We start from the raw sequence: 26,504 nt of genomic DNA on the forward strand, positions 1-26,504 counted from the left end.
CACAAACAGACACACGCACACACAGACAGAGACAGACACACACAGAGACAGACAAGCAGACACACAAAGAGATAGACACACACAGACACACACACACACAGAGACAGACACACAGACACACACAGAGAAAGACACAAACAGAGACAGACACACACACACACACAGACAGACACACAGACACACAAAGAGACAGACACACACAGACAGACACACACGCACACAAATACACAAACACACACACACAGAGACCGACACACACAGGCAGATTTAGAGACAGACATACAAAGACAAACACACAGAGACAGACAGACACACACAGACACAGGGACAGACACACAGACAAACACACAAATACACACACACAGACATGCACAAAGAGACACATACAGAGAGAGACAGACACAGACAGACTCGCACACACACACACACACACACACAGAGGCACAAACACAGACAGATACACACAAAGAGACAGACACACACAGACACAGACACACAAACACACACAAAGACAGACAGACAGACACACAAACACAGAGACAGACACACACAGAGACAGACACACAGACACGCACAGACACACACAGACAGGCACAGACACACAAACACACACACTAACGCACACAGACAAACACAGAGAAAGACACACACAGATAGACACACACACGGACAGACACACACAGAGACAGAAACACACAGACACACACACAAACACACACAGAGACAAACAGACAGACACACACACACACACACACACACAGACATATACAGAGACAGACACGCACACAGAGAAAGACACACACGCACATACACAGACAGACACACAGAGACAGACACCCACACACAGACACACACAGACATATACAGAGACACACAGAGAAACACTCACACACACACACACAGACAGACACACACACACAGAGACAGACAAAGACACACACAGACACACACAGGCATATACAGAGACACACAGAGAAACACTCACACACACACAGAGACAGACAGACACACACACACACAGAGACAGACAAAGACACACACACAGACACAGAGACACAGACACACACAGAGACAGACACACACAGACAAGCACAAAGACACACACAAACACACACACAGAGACATACACAGACAGACACACACACAGAGAGACAGACACACACGCAGAGAAACACACAGACACACCCACACACACACAGACACACAAACAGACAGATAAACACAGACACACACAGACAGACACACACGCAGACAGACACATAGACACAGACAGACACACAAACATAGACAGACACACCCACACAGACACCCACACAGACAGACACACACACACACACACACACACAAAGAGACACACACAGATACAGAGATAGAAACACACAGACACACACAGAGACAGATACACATAGACAGACACACAGACACACACAGTCAGTCATACACATAGACACACACAGACATGCACACAGAGACAGACACAGACCGACACACAGACAGACACACACACAAAGACACACACGCACACACACACAGAAAGACACACATACACACACACACAGACAGACACACACAAAGATGCACACACACAGACACACACACACACACACACAAACAGACACACAGAGACATACACACACAAATACATAGACACACACAGAGAGAGATACACAAACGCACAGAGACACACACAGAAAGACAGACACACACAATGACAAAGACACACACACACATACACACACACAGAACCAGACAGATAGAAACACACAGACACACACACACAGAGACAGACACAGAGAGACACACACAGACACACACGGAAACAGAAACACACAGACAGCCACACATACAGACACACACACACACATACACACACACAGAAACACAGAGACACACACACAGAGACACACACACAGACACACCCACACACAGAGACAGACCGATAGAAACACACAGAGACACACAGACACACACAGAGACAGACATATACAGAGACAGCCACACACACACACAGAAAGAGACACACATACACACACACAGAGACAGACACATACACACAGACACACACACAGAAACACACACACAGAGACACACACACAGACACACCCACACACAGACACACACACACACAGAGACAGACCGATAGAAACACACAGAGACACACAGACACACACACAGACATACAGAGACAGCCACGCACACACACACACACACACACACACAGAAAGAGACACACATACACAGACACATACACACAGACGCACACACAGAAACACACACACAGAGACACACACAGAACCACACACACACACACACACAGAGAAATATACACACAGAGACACACACACACACAGACAGACATATACAGAGACACACAGACGCACAGAGAAACACTCACACACACACACACATACACACACAGAGAAACACACAGACAGACACACATACATAGACAGGCACACAGAGACACACACGCACACACACAGACAAACACACACAAAGACACAGACACACACACAGAGACACAGAAGACACACAGACAGAAACACACACAGACAGATACACAGACACACCAACACACACAGACACACACACACACACACAGAAAGAGACACACATACACACACACAGAGACAGACACATACACACAGACACACACACACAGAAACACACACACAGAGACACACACAGAGACACACACACAGACACACCCACACACAGACACACACACACACAGAGACAGACCGATAGAAACACACAGAGACACACAGACACACACACAGACATATACAGAGACAGCCACACACACACACACACACACACACACACACACACACAGAAAGAGACACACATACACAGACACATACACACAGACGCACACACAGAAACACACACACAGAGACACACACAGAACCACACACAGAGAAATATACACACAGAGACACACACACACAGACAGACATATACAGAGACACACAGACGCACAGAGAAACACTCACACACACACACATACACACACAGAGAAACACACAGACAGACACACATACATAGACAGGCACACAGAGACACACACGCACACACACAGACAAACACACACAAAGACACAGACACACAGACACACACACAGAGACACAGACACACAGACAGAAACACACAGACAGATACACAGACACACCAACACACACAGACACACACACACACACACACAGAGACAGACACACATAGACAGACACACACACACACACATACACACACACAAAGAGACAGACACACACAAAGACGCACAGACACGCACACAAACAGACACACACAGAGACAGACACACATACACAGACACACACACACACACACAGAGAAAGATACACATACACACACAGACACAGAGACAAAGACACACAGACAGATACACACACAGACAGACACACACAGACACACAAACATAGACAGACACACACGCGCACACACACACACAGAAAGACACACATACACACACAGAGACAGACACACACAAAGACGCACACACACACAAAGGCACACACAGTCACACACAGAAACACACACACAGACACACACAGAGACAGACACACACACATACATAGACACACAAACACGCACACAGACACACACACAGACACACACAAAGACACACACACACAGAACCAGACAGATAGAAACACACAGACACACACACACAGAGACACACACACACAGACACATACACAAAGACACACAAACAGAGAAAGACACAGAGAGACAGACACACTCACACGGAAACAGAAACAAACACAGAGACACACACAGACAGACACACGACACACACACACACAGACAAAGACACACAAATACACACACAGACACACACACAGACACAGAGACACAGACAGACACACACAGACAGAAACACACAGACACGCACAAAGACACACACAAACACACACAGAGACACAGACAGACAGAAACACACAGACACACACACACAGAGACATACACAGACAGACACACACACACAGAGACAGACACACACGCACAGACACACGCAGACACACACACACAGACACGCGCACACATAGACAGATAAACACACACACAGACAGACGTAGAAAGACACACAGACACAGACAGACACACAGACAGTCACACACACAGAGACACACACGCACACACAGAAAGACACACATACACACACACAGAGACAGACACACACAGACGCACACACAAACAGACACACACAGAGACACACACACAGACACATGCAGAGAAAGACACACACAGAGACACACACGCAAACAGACACACACACACACACAGAAAGACAGACACACACAAAGACACACACACACAGAACCAGACAGATAGAAACACACAGACACACACAGACACACACACACACAGACACACACGGAAACAGAAACACACAGACAGCCACACATACAGACACAGACACACACACACACATACACACACACAGACAGAAACACAGAGACACACACACAGACACACACAGAGACAAACACACAGACACACCCACACACAGAGACAGACCGATAGAAACACACAGAGACACACAGACACACACAGAGACAGACATATACAGAGACAGCCACACACACACACACACACACAGAAAGAGACACACATACACACACACAGAGACAGACACATACACACAGAAACACACACACAGAGACACACACAGAGACACACACACAGACACACCCACACACAGACACACACACACAGAGACAGACCGATAGAAACACACAGAGACACACAGACACACACACAGACATATACAGAGACAGCCACGCACACACACACACACACACACACACAGAAAGAGACACACATACACAGACACATACACACAGACAAACACACAGAAACACACACACAGAGACACACACAGAACCACACACACATACACACACAGAGAAATATACACACAGAGAGACACACACACACAGACAGACATATACAGAGACACACAGACGCACAGAGAAACACTCACACACACATACACACACAGAGAAACACACAGACAGACACACATACATAGACAGGCACACAGAGACACACACGCACACACACAGACAAACACACACAAAGACACAGACACACAGACAAACACACACAAAGACACACACACACAGACACACACACAGAGACACAGACACACAGACAGAAACACACACAGACAGATACACAGACACACCAACACACACAGACACACACACACACAGAGACAGACACACATAGACAGACACACACACACACACATACACACACACAAAGAGACAGACACACACAAAGACGCACACACACACAGACACGCACACAAACAGACACACACAGAGACAGACACACATACACAGACAGACACACACACACACACAGAGAAAGATACACATACACACACAGACACAGAGACAAAGACACACAGACAGATACACACACAGACAGACACACAGACACAGACAGACACACAAACATAGACAGACACACACGCGCACACACACACACACACACACACAGAAAGACACACATACACACACAGAGACAGACACACACAAAGACGCACACACACACAAAGGCACACACAGTCACACACAGAAACACACACACAGACACACACAAAGACACACACACACAGAACCAGACAGATAGAAACACACAGACACACACACACAGAGACACACACACACAGACACATACACAAAGACACACAAACAGAGAAAGACACAGAGACAGACACACTCACACGGAAACAGAAACAAACACAGAGACACACACAGACAGACACACGACACACACACACAGACAAAGACACACAAATACACACACAGACACACACACAGACACAGAGACACAGACAGACACACACAGAGACAGAAACACACAGACACGCACAAAGACACACACAAACACACACAGAGACACAGACAGACAGAAACACACAGACACACACACACACACAGAGACATACACAGACAGACACACACACACACAGAGACAGACACACACGCACAGACACACACAGACACACACACACAGACACGCGCACACAGACAGATAAACACACACACACAGACAGACGTAGAAAGACACACAGACACAGACAGACACACAGACAGTCACACACACTGAGACACACACGCACACACAGAAAGACACACATACACACACACAGAGACAGACACACACAGACGCACACACACAGACACACACACAAACAGACACACACAGAGACACACACACAGACACATGCAGAGAAAGACACACACAGAGACACACACGCAAACAGACACACACACACACAGAAAGACAGACACACACAAAGACACACACACACACACAGAACCAGACAGATAGAAACACACAGACACACACACAGACACATACACAAAGACACACAAACAGAGACAGACACAGAGACACAGACACACACACAGACACACACAAATGGAAACAGAAACACACACACAGACACACACAGACAGACACACACAGACACACATAGAGAGACACAGATACACACACACACAGACAGACAGATAGAAACACAGACACACACACAGACACACACACAGTGACACACACAAACACACAGAGACAGACCGATAGAAACACACAGAGACACACAGGCACACACAGACAAGACACACCCACACAGACACCCACACAGTCAGACACACCCACACACAGACACACTGAGACAGAGATAGAAACACACAGACACACACACACACAGACAGAGATAGAAACACACAGACACACAGAGACAGACACACAGAGACAGACACACACACATACATAGACAGACACACAGACACACAGAGTCAGTCATACACATAGACACACACAAACAGACACGCACACAGACACACAGAAAGGCACACACACAGAGACAGACACAAAAAGACAGACACAGAGAAAGACACACACAGAGACAGACACACACACAGACACACACAGACAGACATATACAGAGACACACACACACAAACACAGAAACACTCTCACACACACACACACAGACAGACAAAGACACACAAAGACACAGGCACACACACAGACACACACACACAAAGACAGACACACACACAGACAGACAGAAACACACAGAGACAGACAGACAGACACACACACAGAGACAGACACACACAGACAGATACACACAGACAGACACACACTCACAGAGTCAGTCACACACACACACAAACACACACACACACACACAAACACACACACACAGACATGCACAGGCAAACACACAGAGACAGACACAGACACACAGAGACAGACACAGACACACAAAGACAGACACAGAGACAGACATGCACAGATAGACGCACACAGACACACACACACACACACAGAGACACATGCACACACCGAGACATACACACACAAAGAGAGACACACACACACAGAGACATACACACAGATAGAAACATACAAAGATAGACACACACAGACACAGAGACAGACACATACAGAGAAAGAGACACACACAAACATACAGACGCACATAAACAGACACACACGTAGACAAACAAACACACACAGAAACACATACATAGACACACACACACAGACACACACGCACACAGACACACACAGAGAAAGACACACATACACACACACACTAAATGACACACACAGAGACAGACAGACACACATACAAAGAAACACACTTACAGACAGACACACACAGAGTCACACATATAGACACACACAGACACGCACAAGCACACACAGAGACAGACACACACGGAGACAGACATACACAAACAGATAAGACACAGAAACAGACACACACGGAGACAGACACACACAGACACACACAGACACATACTGAGACAGACACGCACAGAGACAGACACAAACAGACAGACACACACAGAGGCAGACACACACACACATACTGAGACAGACATGCACAGAGACAGACTCACACACAGACACACATACAGAGACAGACACAGACACACAGAGACTGACACACACGCACACAGAGACACACACACACAAACAGACACACAAAGAGACAGACACACACAAAGAGACAGACACACACAAACAGACACAAAGACAGACACACAGACACACACACACAGACAGACACACACAGAAAGACACACACACACAGACACACACACACACACATAGAAAGATAGTAACACACACAGAGACAGACACACACGGAGACGGACAGACACACACACAGAGACAGACACATACAAAGACAGACACACACAGAGAGACACACACGCACACACAGACACACACAGAGAAAGACACACACACAGACACACAGAGACACATACAGAGACAGACACACACAAAGACACACACATAGACACACAGAGAGAGAAACACACACTCATAGACAGACATACAGACACGCACAGGCACACACAGACACACACAGAGACAGACAGACACAAACAGATAGACACAGACACACACAGAGACAGACACACACAGACACACAGACACATACTGAGACAGACATGGACAGAGACAGACAGACACACAGACACATAGACACACACAGTCACATACAGAGACAGACACAGACACACAGAGACTGACACACACGCATAGAGACACACACACAAACACACACATACACACACGCACACACAAAGAGACAGACACACACAAACACAGAGACAAACACACAGACACACACACGGAGACAGACACACACACAGAAAGACACACACACACAGACACACAGAAAGACACACACACACACACACACAGAGACAGATAGTAACACACAGACACACACACAGAGACAGACACACATACAGAGACAGACACACACACACAGAGAGACACACGCACACACAGACACACACAGAGAAAGACACACACACAGACACACAGAGACACACACAGAGACAGACATACACAAAGACACACACATAGACACACAAACATAGATACAGAAACACACATAGACAAACAAACATAGATACAGACACACACACATAGACACACGGCCACAAACACACACAAACACACACACAGAGACAGACACACACTCAGAGACAGACACACACAGACAGATACAGAGACAGACACAGACAGCCAGACACATACAGACACACACAGAGACAGACACAAACTCACAGACACACACAGAGACCGACACACTCACAGACAGAAACACACACATTCAGACACACACATAGATACACACAGGCACACACACACAGACAGACACACAGACAGAGACACACAGACAGAGACACACACACAGACACACAAAGAGACAGACACACACACACACAGACAGACACCCAGAGACAGACACGCACACAGACAGACACACACAGACACACAACCAGACACACACACACACACAGACTGACACACACACACACATACACACACAAACACACATACAGAGACTGACACACAGAGACACACACACAAACACACACATACACACACGCACACACACAAAGAGACAGACACACACAAACACAGAGACAAACACACAGACACACACACGGAGACAGACACACACACAGAAAGACACACACACACAGACACACACACACACACAGAAAGACACACACACACACAGAGACAGATAGTAACACACAGACACACACACAGAGACAGACACACACACAGAGAGACACACGCACACACAGACACACACAGAGAAAGACACACACACACAGACACACACAGACATACACAAAGACACACACATAGACACGCAAACATAGATACAGAAACACACATAGACAAACAAACATAGATACAGACACACACACATAGACACACGGCCACAAACACACACAAACACACACACAGAGACAGACACACACTCAGAGACAGACACACACAGACAGATACAGAGACAGACACAGACAGCCAGACACATACAGACACACACAGAGACAGACACAAACTCACAGACACACACAGAGACCGACATACTCACAGACAGAAACACACACATTCAGACACACACATAGATACACACAGGCACACACACAGACAGACACACAGACAGAGACACACAGAGACACACACAGACACACAAAGAGACAGACACACACAGACAGACACCCAGAGATAGACACGCACACAGACACACACAGACACACAACCAGACACACACACACAGACTGACACACACACACACACACACATACACACACACACACACAAACACACATACAGAGACTGACACACACACACATACACACACACATACACACACACATACAACACACAAAGATACACAAACAGAGACGGACACACACAGAGACAGACACACAGAGACAGACACACAGAGACAGACACACACATAAACAGACACACACAAACACAGACACACACAGAGACAGACACAAACACAGAAATACACACACAGAAAGACACACACAGAGACAGATAGTAACACACAGAGACAGACACACACATACAGAGACAGACACACACAGAGAGACACACACGCACACAGACACACGCATACAGAGACACAGAGACAAACAGAGACAGACACACACAGACAGATACAGACATACACACGCACAGAGAAAGACACACACACAACCACACAGAGACAGACACACACACAGACACATAGACACACACAGTCACATACAGAGACAGACACAGACACACAGAGACTGACACACACGCACAGAGACACACACAAACACACACATACACACACACACAAAGAGACAGACACACACAAACACAGAGACAAACACACAGACACACACACGGAGACAGACACACACACAGAAAGACACACACAGACACACACAGAAAGACACACACACACACAGAGACAGATAGTAACACACAGACACACACACAGAGACAGACACACATACAGAGACAGACACACACACACACACAGAGACACACGCACACACAGACACACACAGAGAAAGACACACACACAGACACACAGAGACACACACAGAGACAGACATACACAAAGACACACACATAGACACACAAACATAGATACAGAAACACACATAGACAAAGAAACATAGATACAGACACACATAGATACAGACACACACACATAGACACACGGCCACAAACACACACAAACACACACACAGAGACAGACACACACTCAGAGACAGACACACACAGACAGATACAGAGACAGACACAGACAGCCAGACACATACAGACACACACAGAGACAGACACAAACTCACAGACACACACAGAGACCGACACACTCACAGACAGAAACACACACATTTAGACACACACATAGATACACACAGGCACACACACACAGACAGACACACAGACAGAGACACACACACAGAGACACACACACACAGACACACACAGACAGACACCCACAGAGACAGACACGCACACAGACAGACACACACAGACAGACACACAACCAGACACACACACACACACACACACACATACACACACACACACACAAACACATATACAGTCTGACACACACACATACACACACACACTGAAAGACACACACAGTCAAACACACACACACATACACAGACACACACAGAGACAAACAAACCCAGAGACAGACAGACACACACACACACAAACACACACACTTAGAGACAGACAGAGAGACAGACAGACACACACACAAAAACAGACAGACACGCAAACACACACAGAGAAAGACACACAGAGACAGACACACACAGACAGATACAGAGAGAGACATACACACAGACACACAGAGACAAACACACACAGACACGCAAACAGAGACAGAAAGACACACACACAGACAGACACACACAGACACACGCACACACAGACACAGAGAGAGACACACAAAAATACAGAGACAGACACACACAGAGAAAGACACACACAAAAAGACACAGACAGACACACACACACAAAAAGACACAGACATAGATACACACACAAACACACAGAGAAATACACACACAAAGACAGACACACACAAACACACACACAAAGACAGACACACAGAGACAGACACACACATAAACAGACACACACAAACACAGACACACACAGAGACAGACACAAACACAGAAATACACACACAGAAAGACACACACAGATACAGATAGTAACACACTGAGAGACACACACACAGAGACAGACACACACATACAGAGACAGACACACACAGAGAGACACACACGCACACAGACACACGCATACAGAGACACAGAGACAAACAGAGACAGACACACACAGACAGAGAGACAGACATACACACGCACAGAGAAAGACACACACACAACCACACAGAGACAGACAAACACACAGACACATAGACACACACAGTCACATACAGAGACAGACACAGACACACAGAGACTGACACACACGCACAGAGACACACACAAACACACACATACACACACGCGCACACACAAAGAGACAGACACACACAAACACAGAGACAAACACACAGACACACACACGGAGACAGACACACACACAGAAAGACACACACACAGAGACACACACACACACACAGAAAGACACACACACACACACAGACACACACACACAGGAAGACACACACACACACACACACACACAGATAGTAACACACAGACACACACACAGACAGACACACACACAGAGACACACACACAGACACCCACAGAGACAGACACGCACACAGACACACACAGACACACACACACACAGAGACTGACACACACACACACATACACACACACAAACACACATACAGAGACTGACACACACACATACACACACACACATACACAGACAACACACAAAGATACACACACAGAGACGGACACACACAGAGACAGGCACACAGAGACAGACACACACATAAACAGACACACACAAACACAGACACACACAGAGACAGACACAAACACAGAAATACACACACAGAAAGACACACACAGAGAAACACACAGACACACACAGAGACAGATAGTAACACACTGAGAGACACACACACAGAGACAGACATACACAGAGACAGACACACACAGAGAGACACACACGCACACAGACACACGAATACAGAGACACAGAGACAAACAGACAGACACACACAGACAGATACAGAGACAGACATACACACGCACAAAGAAAGACACACACACAACCACACAGAGACAGACACACACACAGACACACACACACACAGATACAGAGACAGAAATACACACAAAGATATACACACACAGACACACACAAACACAGAGACAACCACACACAGACACACAAACAGAGACAGAAAGGCACACACAGAGACACATACAGACACACGTACACACAGACAGAGACAGACACACACAGAGACAGACACAGAGACAGACAAAGAGAGACAGACACACACATACACACAGACACACAAAGAGACAGACACACACAGACACACACACAGACAGACACACAGACACAGACACACACAGACACACAAAGAGACAGACACACACAGACACACACAGAGACAGCCACACACGCACACAAATACACAAACACACACAGAGACAGACACACACAGTCAGATTTAGAGACAGACATACACACAAAGACAAACACACACAGAGACAGACAGACACAGGGACAGACACACAGACAAACACACAAATACATAAACACACACACACAGAGAAAGACACACACATACACAAATAGAAAGACACACACACACAGACGCACACAGAGACAGACATACACAAACACAGAGACAGACACACAGACAGACACACACAAACAGACAGAGACAGTCACACACAGAGACAGACACACACAGAGACAGAGAAAGATATACACACAAAGACACACATAGACACACAGACACGCAAACGTAGAGACAGACAGACACACAGACAAACACAGAGACAGACACAAACACACATACACGTACAGGGATAGACACAAACACACACACACACACACACAGACATACACAAAGAGACACACAGAGACAGACGCACACACACACACACACACATACAGAGGCACACACACACAGCCACACAAACAGAGACAGAAAGACACACATACAGACAGACACACACAGACACACGCACAGAAAGAAAAAGACACACACAGAGACAGACACACACAGAGACAGACACAGACAGTCAGACACACACACACACAGAAAGACTCACACAGAGGCACACACACAGACACACACAGAAACAGACACACACAGACAGATAGACAGACAGACACAAAACACACACAGAGACAAACAGACAGACACACACAGAGACAGACACACACAGACACGCACAGACACACACAGACAGGCACAGACAGACACACATAAACACACACACTAACACACACAGACAGACACACACAGAGAAAGACACACAGACAGACAGACACACACGGACAGACACACACGGAGACAGACACACACAGACACACGAACACACACAGAGACAAACAGACAGACACAGAGACAGACACAGAGACAGACACACACACAGAGACAGACACGCACAGAGACACACAGACAGGCACAGACAGACACACACAAACACACACACACACAATAACATACACAGACAGACACACACAGAGAAAGACACCCACGGACACACACACACACACACAGGGACAGACACACACAGAGACACAGAGACAGACACACACACAGACAGACATACATACACAGACACAGAGACAGACACACAAAGACAGATACACACACAAACACACACAGAGACACACACACACACAAACATAGAGACAGACAAACACACACTCACACAGAGAAAGACATACACACACAGACATACACACAGAGACACACACACAGATATATACAGAGACAGAGTGATACACACAGAGACACACACACACACACACACACACAGAGTCTCTCTCTCTCTCACACACACACACAGACACACACAGAGACAAACAAACCCAGAGACAGACACACACACACACACACACACACACACACACTTAGAGACAGACAGAGAGACAGACAGACACAGAGACAGGCACACACACAAAAACAGACAGACACGCAAACACACACAGAGAAAGACACACACAGAGACAAACACACACAGACAGATACAGAGAGAGACATACACACAAAGACACACAGAGACAAACACACAGACACGCAAACAGAGACAGAAAGACACACACAGACAGACACACACAGACACACGCACACACACACACAGACACAGACAGAGACACACAAACATACAGAGACAGACACAAACACACAGACACATGCACAGGGACAGACACAAACACACACACATACACAGACATGCACAAAGAGACACACAGAGACAGACACACACACACACATACAGAGGCACACACACACAGACACACAAACAGAGACAGAAAGACACACACACAGACAGACACACGCACACACAGACACAGAAAGAAAAAGACACACACAGAGACAGACACAGACAGTCAGACGCACACACACACACACAGACACACACAGAGGCACACACAGACACACACAGACAGAGAGATAGACAGACAGACACACAAACACACACAGAGACAAACAGACAGACACACACACAGAGACAGACACGCACAGACACACACAGACACACACAGACACACATAAACACACACACTAACACACACAGACAGACACACAGACAGACACACACGGACAGACACACACAGACACACAAACACACACAGAGACAAACAGTCAGACACAGACACACAGAGACAGACACACACACATAGACAGACACACACAGATACGCACAGAGACACACAGACAGGCACAGACAGACACACACAAACACACACACACACACACACACTAACATACAGACAGACACACACACACACACAGAGAAAGACACACACAGACACACACGGGCAGACACACACAGAGACAGACACACACACAGACACACACAGACACACGCACACACAGACACAGAAAGAAAAAGACACACACAGAGACAGACACAGACAGTCAGACGCACACACACACACACAAAGACACACACAGAGGCACACACAGACACAGAGATAGACAGACAGACACACAAACACACAGAGACAAAAAGACAGACACACACACAGAGACAGACACACACACAGAGACAGACACACACAGACACGCACAGACACACACAGACAGGCACAGACAGACACACATAAACACACACTAACACACAGACAGACACACACGGACAGACACACACGGAGACAGACACACACAGACACACAAACACACACAGAGACAAACAGACAGACACAGACACACAGAGACAGACAGAGACAGACACACACACAGAGACAGACACACACAGACACGCACAGAGACACACAGACAGGCACAGACAGACACACACACACACACACACACACACACACAGAAAGACACACACAGACACACACACGGGCAGACACACACAGAGACAAAGAGAGAGACACACACACACAGACAGACATACATACACAAAGACACAGAGACAGACACACAAAGACAGATACACACACAAACACACACAGAGACACACACACAGACACACTCAAACATAGAGACAGACAAACACACACTCACACAGAGAAAGACATACACACAGAGACACACACATATATACAGAGACAGAGATACACACAGAGAGACACACACACAGAGTCTCTCTCTCTTTCTCTCACACACACACACACACACACACACTGACAGACACACACAGTCAAACACACACACAGACATACACAGACACACACAGAGACAAACAAACCCAGAGATAGACACACACACACACACACAAACACACACTTAGAGACAGACAGACACAGAGACAGGCACACACACAAAAACAGACAGACACGCAAACACACACAGAGAAAGACACACACAGAGACAGACACACACAGACAGATACAGAGAGAGAAATACACACAAAGACACACAGAGACAAACACACACAGACACACAAACAGAGACAGAAAGACACACAGACAGACACACAGACACACGCACACACAGACACAGACAGAGACACACAAAAATACAGAGACAGACACACACAGAGACAGACACACACAAAAAGACACAGACAGACACACACACACACACACACAAAAAGACACAGACACAGATACACACAAACACACAGAGAAATACACACACAAAGACAGACACACACAAACACACACACACACACAAAGACAGACACACACAGACAAACAGAGACAGATACACACACAAACACACAAACATACAGAGACAAACACACACACTCACACAGAGAAAGACACACACAGACACACAGAGACACACACACACACACACGCACAGACAGACACTCACAGACAGACACACACATACATACACACACACACAGAGACAAACACACAGAGACAGACACACACAGACAGAGACAGACACACAGACACGCACAGAGACACAAAGACAGGCACAGACAGACACACACAAACACACTAACACACACAGACAGACACACAGAGAAAGACACACACACGGACAGACACACACAGAGACAGACACACACAGACAGACATATATACACAAAGACACAGAGACAGACACACAGAGACAGATACACACAAACACACACAGACACATACACACACAAACATAGAGACAGACAAACACACACTCACACACACAGAGAAAGACAGACACACACAGACATACACACAGAGACACACACACAGATTTATACAGAGACAGAGCGATACACAGACAAAGAGTACGAGAGACACACACAGAGTCTCTCTCTCTCACACACACACACACACACACACACACACAGATAGACAAACACACTGAAAGACACACACAGTCAAACACACACACAGACACAGAGACAAACAAACCCAGAGACAGACACACACACACACTCAAACACTTAGAGACAGACAGAGAGACAGACAGACACAGGGACAGACACACACAAATGCAGAGACAGACACACACAGACACAGGGACAGACACACAGACAAACACACAAAAACACAAACACACACACCCAGAGAGAAAGACACACACATACACAAATAGAAAGACAAACACACACACGGACGCACACAGAAACAGACATACACAAACACAGAGACACACAGACAGACACACACAAACAGACACAGAGACAGTCACACACAGAGATAGACACACACAGAGACAGAGAAAGACATACACACAAAGACACACAGAGACACACACACAGACACGCAAACTTAGAGACAGACAGACACACAGGCACACAGACAAACACAGAGACAGACACAAACACACATACACGTACAGGGACAGACACAAACACACACACACACACAGACATGCACAAAGAGAAACATACACAGAGACAGACGCACACACACACACACACACACAGAGGCACACACGCACAGACACACAAACAGAGACAGAAAGACACACACACAGACAGACACACACAGACACAGACAGAAATAGACACACACAGAGACAGACACACACAGAGACAAACACAGAGAGACAGACACACACATACACACATACAGACACACAGACACACAAAGAGACAGCCACACACACAGAGACAGCCACATACGCACACAAATACACAACACACACAGTCAGATTTAGAGACAGACATACACACAAAGACAAACACACACAGAGACAGACACAAATAGACACACACAAATGCAGAGACAGACACACACAGACACAGGGACAGACACACAAACACACAAATACACAAACACACACACAGAGAAAGACACACATACAGAGATAGAAAGACACACACACATAGAGACAGACATACACAAACACAGAGACAAACACACACAGACACACACACAGAGACACACAAACACACACAGAGGCAGACACACACAGAGACAGACACACACAGAGACAGAGAAAGACATACACACAAAGACAAACAGAGACACACACAGACACGCAAACTTAGAGACAGACAGACAGACACACAGACAGACACACAGACAAATACAGAGACAGACACAAACACACACACACACACACACACACGCACAGGGACAGACAGAAACACACACAGACATGCACAAAGAGACACACACAGACAGACACAGACAGTCAGACACACACACACACACACACACACACATAAACACACACAGAGGCACACAGACACACACAGAAACAGACACACACAGAGAGATAGACAGACAGACACACACACAGAGACAAACAGACACACACACACACACAGACACAGAGACAGACACACACACAGAGACAGACACACACAGACACGCACAGACACGCACAGACAGACACACATAAACACACACTAACACACAGAGAAAGACACACACAGACAGAGACACACACACGGACAGACACACACGGAGACAGACACACACAGACACACAACCACACACAGAGACAAACAGACAGACACAGACACACACACACACAGAGACAGACACTGAGACAGACACACACATAGAGACAGACACAGACACGCACAGAGACACACAGACAGGCACAGACAGACACACACAAACACACACTAACATACACAGACAGACACATACAGAGAAAGACACACACAGACACACACACGGACAGACACACACAGAGACAGACACACACATAGACAGACATACATACACAAAGACACAGAGACAGACACACAGAGACAGATACACACACAAACACACACACACACACACACACACACAAACATAAAGACAGACAAACACACACTCACACAGAGAAAGACAGACACACACAGACATACACACAGAGACACACACAGATATATACAGAGACAGAGAGATACACACACAGAGAGAGACACACACACACACACACACACACAGAGTCTCTCACACACACACACACACACACACACACACACACTGAAAGACACACACAGTCAAACACACACACACACACACACACACACACACAGAGACAAACAAACCCAGAGACAGACACACACACACACACACACACTTAGAGACAGACAGAGAGACAGACAGACACAGAGACAGGCACACACACAAAAACAGACAGACACGCAAACACAGAGAAAGACACACACAGAGACAGACACACACAGACAGATACAGAGAGAGACATACACACAAAGACACACAGAGACAAACACACACAGACACGCAAAAAGAGACAGAAAGACACACACACAGACAGACACACAGAGACACACGCACACACAGACAGACACACAAACATACAGAGACAGAGACACACAGAGACAGACACACACAAAAAGACACAGACAGACAGACACACACAAAAAGACACAGACACACACAGACATAGATACACACACAAACACACAGACAAATACAAAGATAGACACACACAAACACACACACAAAAAGACACACGCAGACAAACACAGACACACAGAGACAGACACACACACACACAGAGACAGACACTCACAGACACACACATACATACACACACAGACACACAGAGACAAACACAGAGACAGACACACACAGACATACACACACAACACATACACACAAACATACAGACAAACAAACACACACTCACACAGAGAAAGACAGACACACACAGACATACACACACACACATACAGAGACACACACAGTCACACCCACAGACACACACACAGAGACATATACACACAGAGACACAGAGACAGATACACACATAGAGACACACAAAAAGACACACACATACACAAATAGAAAGACACACACATACAGACGCACACAAAGACATACATACACAAACACAGAGACAGACACACACAGAGACAGACACACACAGAGACAGAGAAATACATACACACAAAGACACACAGAGACACACACAGACACGCAAACTTAGAGACAGACAGACACACAGACAGACACACAGATAAACACAGAGACACGCACAGACACACACAGACAGACACACATAAACACACACTAACACACAGAGAAAGACACACACAGACAGAGACACACACACGGACAGACACACACGGAGACAGACACACACAGACACACAAACACACACAGAGACAAACAGACAGACACAGACACACACAGAGACAGACACAGAGACAGACACACACAGACACGCACAGAGACACACAGACACGCACAGACAGACACACAAACACACACTAACATACACAGACAGACACATACAGAGAAAGACACACACAGACACACACACACACAGACACACACAGAGACAGACACACACACAGACAGACATACATACACAAAGACACAGAGACAGACACACAGAGACAGATACACACACACACACAAACATAGAGACAAACACACACTCACACAGAGAAAGACAGACACACACAGACATACACACAGAGACACACAGATATATACAGAGACAGAGAGATACACACAGAGAGACACACATACACACACACACACACAGAGTCTCTTTCACACACACACACACACACACACACAGACACACACTGAAAGACACACACAGTCAAACACACACACACACACACACACACACACAGAGACAAACAAACCCAGAGAGACATACACACAAAGACACACAGAGACAAACACACACAGACACGCAAAAAGAGACAGAAAGACACACACACACAAACAATCACACAGAGACACACGCACACACAGACACAGAGACACACAAACATACAGAGACACACAGAGACACACGCACACACAGACAGACACAGAGACACACAAACATACAGAGACACACAGAGACAGACACACACAAAAAGACACAGACAGACACACACACACACACAAAAAGACACAGACACACACAGACATAGATACACACACAAACACACAGACAAATACACACAATGACAGACACACACAAACACACACACAAAGAGACACACACAGACAAACACAGACACACAGAGACAGACACACACACAAACAAACATACAGAGAGAGACAAACACACACACTCACAGAGAAAGACAGACACACACAGACAAATACAGACACACACACACACACACACAGAGACAGACACTCACAGACAGACACACACATACATACACACACACACAGAGACAGACACACACAGACATACACACACAACACATACACACAAACATACAGAGACAAACAAACACACACTCACACAGAAAAAGACAGACACACACAGACATACACACAGACACACACACACATACAGAGACAGAGACACACACAGTCACACCCACAGACACACGCACAGAGACATATACACACAGAGAAACACAGAGACAGATACACACAAAAAGACACATACATACACAAATAGAAAGACACACACACACAGACGCACACAGAGACATACATACACAAACACAGAGACAGACACACACAGACACACACAGAGACAGACACACACAGAGACAGAGAAAGACATACACACAAAGACACACAGAGACACACACAGACACGCAAACTTAGAGACAGACAGGCACACAGACAGACACACAGACAAACACACACAGACAGACACAAACACGCACAGGGACAGACACAAACACACAGACATGCACAAAGAGACACACACAGAGACAGACAGACACAGACAGTCAGACACATACAGACACAGATACACACACACAGAGACAGACACACACAGACACACAAACACACAGAGACAGACAGACACACACAGACACACACAGACAGAGACAGACACGCACAGAGACACACAGAAAGGCACAGACAGACACGCACAAACACACTAACAAACACAGACAGAAACACACAGAGAAAGACACACACACACACGGACAGACACACACAGAGACAGACACACACAGACAGACATACATACACAAAGACACAGAGACAGACACACAGAGACAGGTACACACACAAACACACACAGACACATACACACACAAACATAGAGACAGACAAACACACACTCACACAGAGAAAGACAGACACACACAGACATACACACAGAGACACACACACAGATATATACAGAGACAGAGAGATACACACACAGAGAGAGAGAGACACAGAGTCTCTCTCTCTCACACACACAGACACACGCAGAAACACACAAACATACAGAGACAGACACACACAGAGACAGACACACACAAAAAGACACAGACAGACACACACAAAAAGACACAGACACACACACACAGACATAGACAGACACACACACAAACACACAGACAAATAAACACACAAAGACAGACACACACAAAGACAGACACACACAGACAAACACACACAGACAGACACACACAGACAAACACACACAGACAGACACACAGAGACAGACACACACACAAACATACAGAGACAGACAAACACACACACTCACAGAGAAAGACACACACACACACACACACACAGACAAATCCAGACACACACACACACAGAGACAGACACTCACGCACAGACAGACACACACAGACACACAGAGACAGACACACAGAGACAGACACACAGAGACATACACACAGAGACACAAACACAGATACACACACAAACACACACAGACACACACAGACACACACAGACAGAGACAGACACGCACAGAGACACACAGAAAGGCACAGACAGACACGCACAAACACACTAACAAACACAGACAGAAACACACAGAGAAAGACACACACACACACGGACAGACACACACAGAGACAGACACACACAGACAGACATACATACACAAAGACACAGAGACAGACACACAGAGACAGGTACACACACAAACACACACAGACACATACACACACAAACATAGAGACAGACAAACACACACTCACACAGAGAAAGACAGACACACACAGACATACACACAGAGACACACACACAGATATATACAGAGACAGAGAGATACACACACAGAGAGAGAGAGACACAGAGTCTCTCTCTCTCACACACACAGACACACGCAGAGACACACAAACATACAGAGACAGACACACACAGAGACAGACACACACAAAAAGACACAGACAGACACACACAAAAAGACACAGACACACACACAGACATAGACAGACACACACACAAACACACAGACAAATAAACACACAAAGACAGACACACACAAAGACAGACACACACAAACACACACAGACAGACACACACAGACAGACACACAGAGACAGACACACACACAAACATACAGAGACAGACAAACACACACACTCACAGAGAAAGACACACACACACACACACACAGACAAATCCAGACACACACACACACAGAGACAGACACTCACGCACAGACAGACACACACAGACACACAGAGACAGACACACAGAGACAGACACACAGAGACATACACACAGAGACACAAACACAGATACACACACAAACACACACAGAGACACACAGACAGACACGCACAAACATACAGAGACAGACAAACACACACACACACAGAGAAAGACAGACACACACAGACACACACACATACAGAGACAGAGAGACACACACAGTCACACACAGACACACAAACACACACAGACAGACACAGAGACAGATACACACACAGAGACAGACACACACAGACAAATACAGAGACAGACATACAGAGAGACAGACACAGACACACAAACACACAGACACACACACACACGCACACACACACACACACTGAAAGACACACACAGTAAAACACACATATATACACACATAGACAGAAACCCAGACACACACACACACACACACACACACACAGACACACAGACACACACACACAGACACACACACAGACACACACACACAGACAAATACACACACAAAGACAGACACACACAAAGACAGACACACACAGACAGACACACAGACAAACACACACAAACACAAAAACATACAGAGAAAAACACACACTCACACAGAGAAAGACAGACAGACATACACACAGAGACACACACACACACACACACACACATATGCAGAGACAGAGAGATACACAGTCACACACACACACACAGACACACACAGACACACACAGAGACACACACACACACACACACAGAGACAGATACACACACACACAGACAGACACTCACAGAGACACACACACAGAGACACACAGAGAGACAGAGAGAAATAGAGAGACACACACACAAAGAGACAGGAAGACCGGAGCTTGAAAGTTCAGACGGAGCCGGAGCTGGAGCATTCAGGTGGACATTCACTGACCGTATGAAGCACAGAGAGTATCCAGGCTTACCTTTTACTGGGAAGGGCTTGAGTAAGCGTCCAACATGAGGCAGATGCCAGGTGCCACTCACAAAGCAGTGACTGGGACTGTGGCACCTGACCCGCAGGGCAAAGGCGGACACATGTGAGGACAAGCAGAGCCTAACAGCCGGACGGACGGTGTGCATATTTTAAAGCTGTTTGTGTATCTAGGAGAGCTGTGTTTTTGTCAGTAGGAGAGCTGTATGTGTATGTATGGCATAAAGTGTACATCAACGCCAGGTTTCTTTGCAGCGATCCCAGTCTGCAACCCAGGGAGTGAGTCCAATTCTTAAAAAAAGACAGGTCGTGGGGTTACTATTTACTTTCCATAAATTATCAGCAAATTGATAAAATTACACCTATCAAAAAAAAATTAACAGCCTCCTCCGTAACCCCTCTAGCTGTCCAATCCATCGCCAAGATAAGTGTATCTTCTACCATTCCAGGTAGAGGTAGTCTTCAATCAACTTGCTCCTAATTTAGACAAAGTAGCTGGAAGGTTTATCAAGCAAACTGTACATGTGAGAGGTCTACCTATTTTATATGAGGTGTAACATGTACCGTATTTTTCGGACCATAAGACACACTTTTTTTCCCCCAAATGTTGGGGGAAAGTTGGGGGTGCATCTTATGGTCTGACTATAGGGCTGCGGCCGGGAATGAGGGTGCTGCGGGTCATCGGGGGCACGAGCAGGCTGTAGCAGCGCCTGCTCGTGACCACGTGGGCCCGCTCATTACATATGCACGCCCATCCTCCCGCCCATCTCTCAGCGCAGAAGCCGGCGCTGACAGGTGGGCGGGAGGACGAGCGGGGACGAGCGGGGACGCGCGCATAGCAAAGAGCCGGCCGCATGATCACCCCTGGCAATTACAGCCTGGAGTGATCATGTGCGGCTGTATTCACTGCCCCCAGCGCGTCATCATCAGCGCGGGGTGCAGTGAATCAGTGTACTCACCCGTCCCAGTGTGTGGAGCCGTCTCCCTGCAGCACGCGATGTCTTCCTGTCTGTGCCGGTCAGCTGATCTGTGCTGGTCAGCTGATCGGCACAGACAGGAAGACATCGCGTGCTGCAGGGGAACGGCTCCACACACACAGGTCAGCGTGCCAGAGAGGAAGATATGATCGGTGCTGCAGGGAGTGAGGAAAAGGTGAGTATAAACGTTTGTTTTTTTCTCTGTGCTATAGGATACAGGCCATATACCAGGATGGTATATGAGCACGATGGGGGCATATAGCAGGATGGGAGTATATGAGCAGGATGGATGGGGGGTATATGAACAGGATGGGGGTATATGAACAGGATGGATG

Source organism: Anomaloglossus baeobatrachus, chromosome 4, assembly GCF_048569485.1.
Source record: "Anomaloglossus baeobatrachus isolate aAnoBae1 chromosome 4, aAnoBae1.hap1, whole genome shotgun sequence".
NCBI classification, from domain to species: domain Eukaryota; kingdom Metazoa; phylum Chordata; class Amphibia; order Anura; family Aromobatidae; genus Anomaloglossus; species Anomaloglossus baeobatrachus.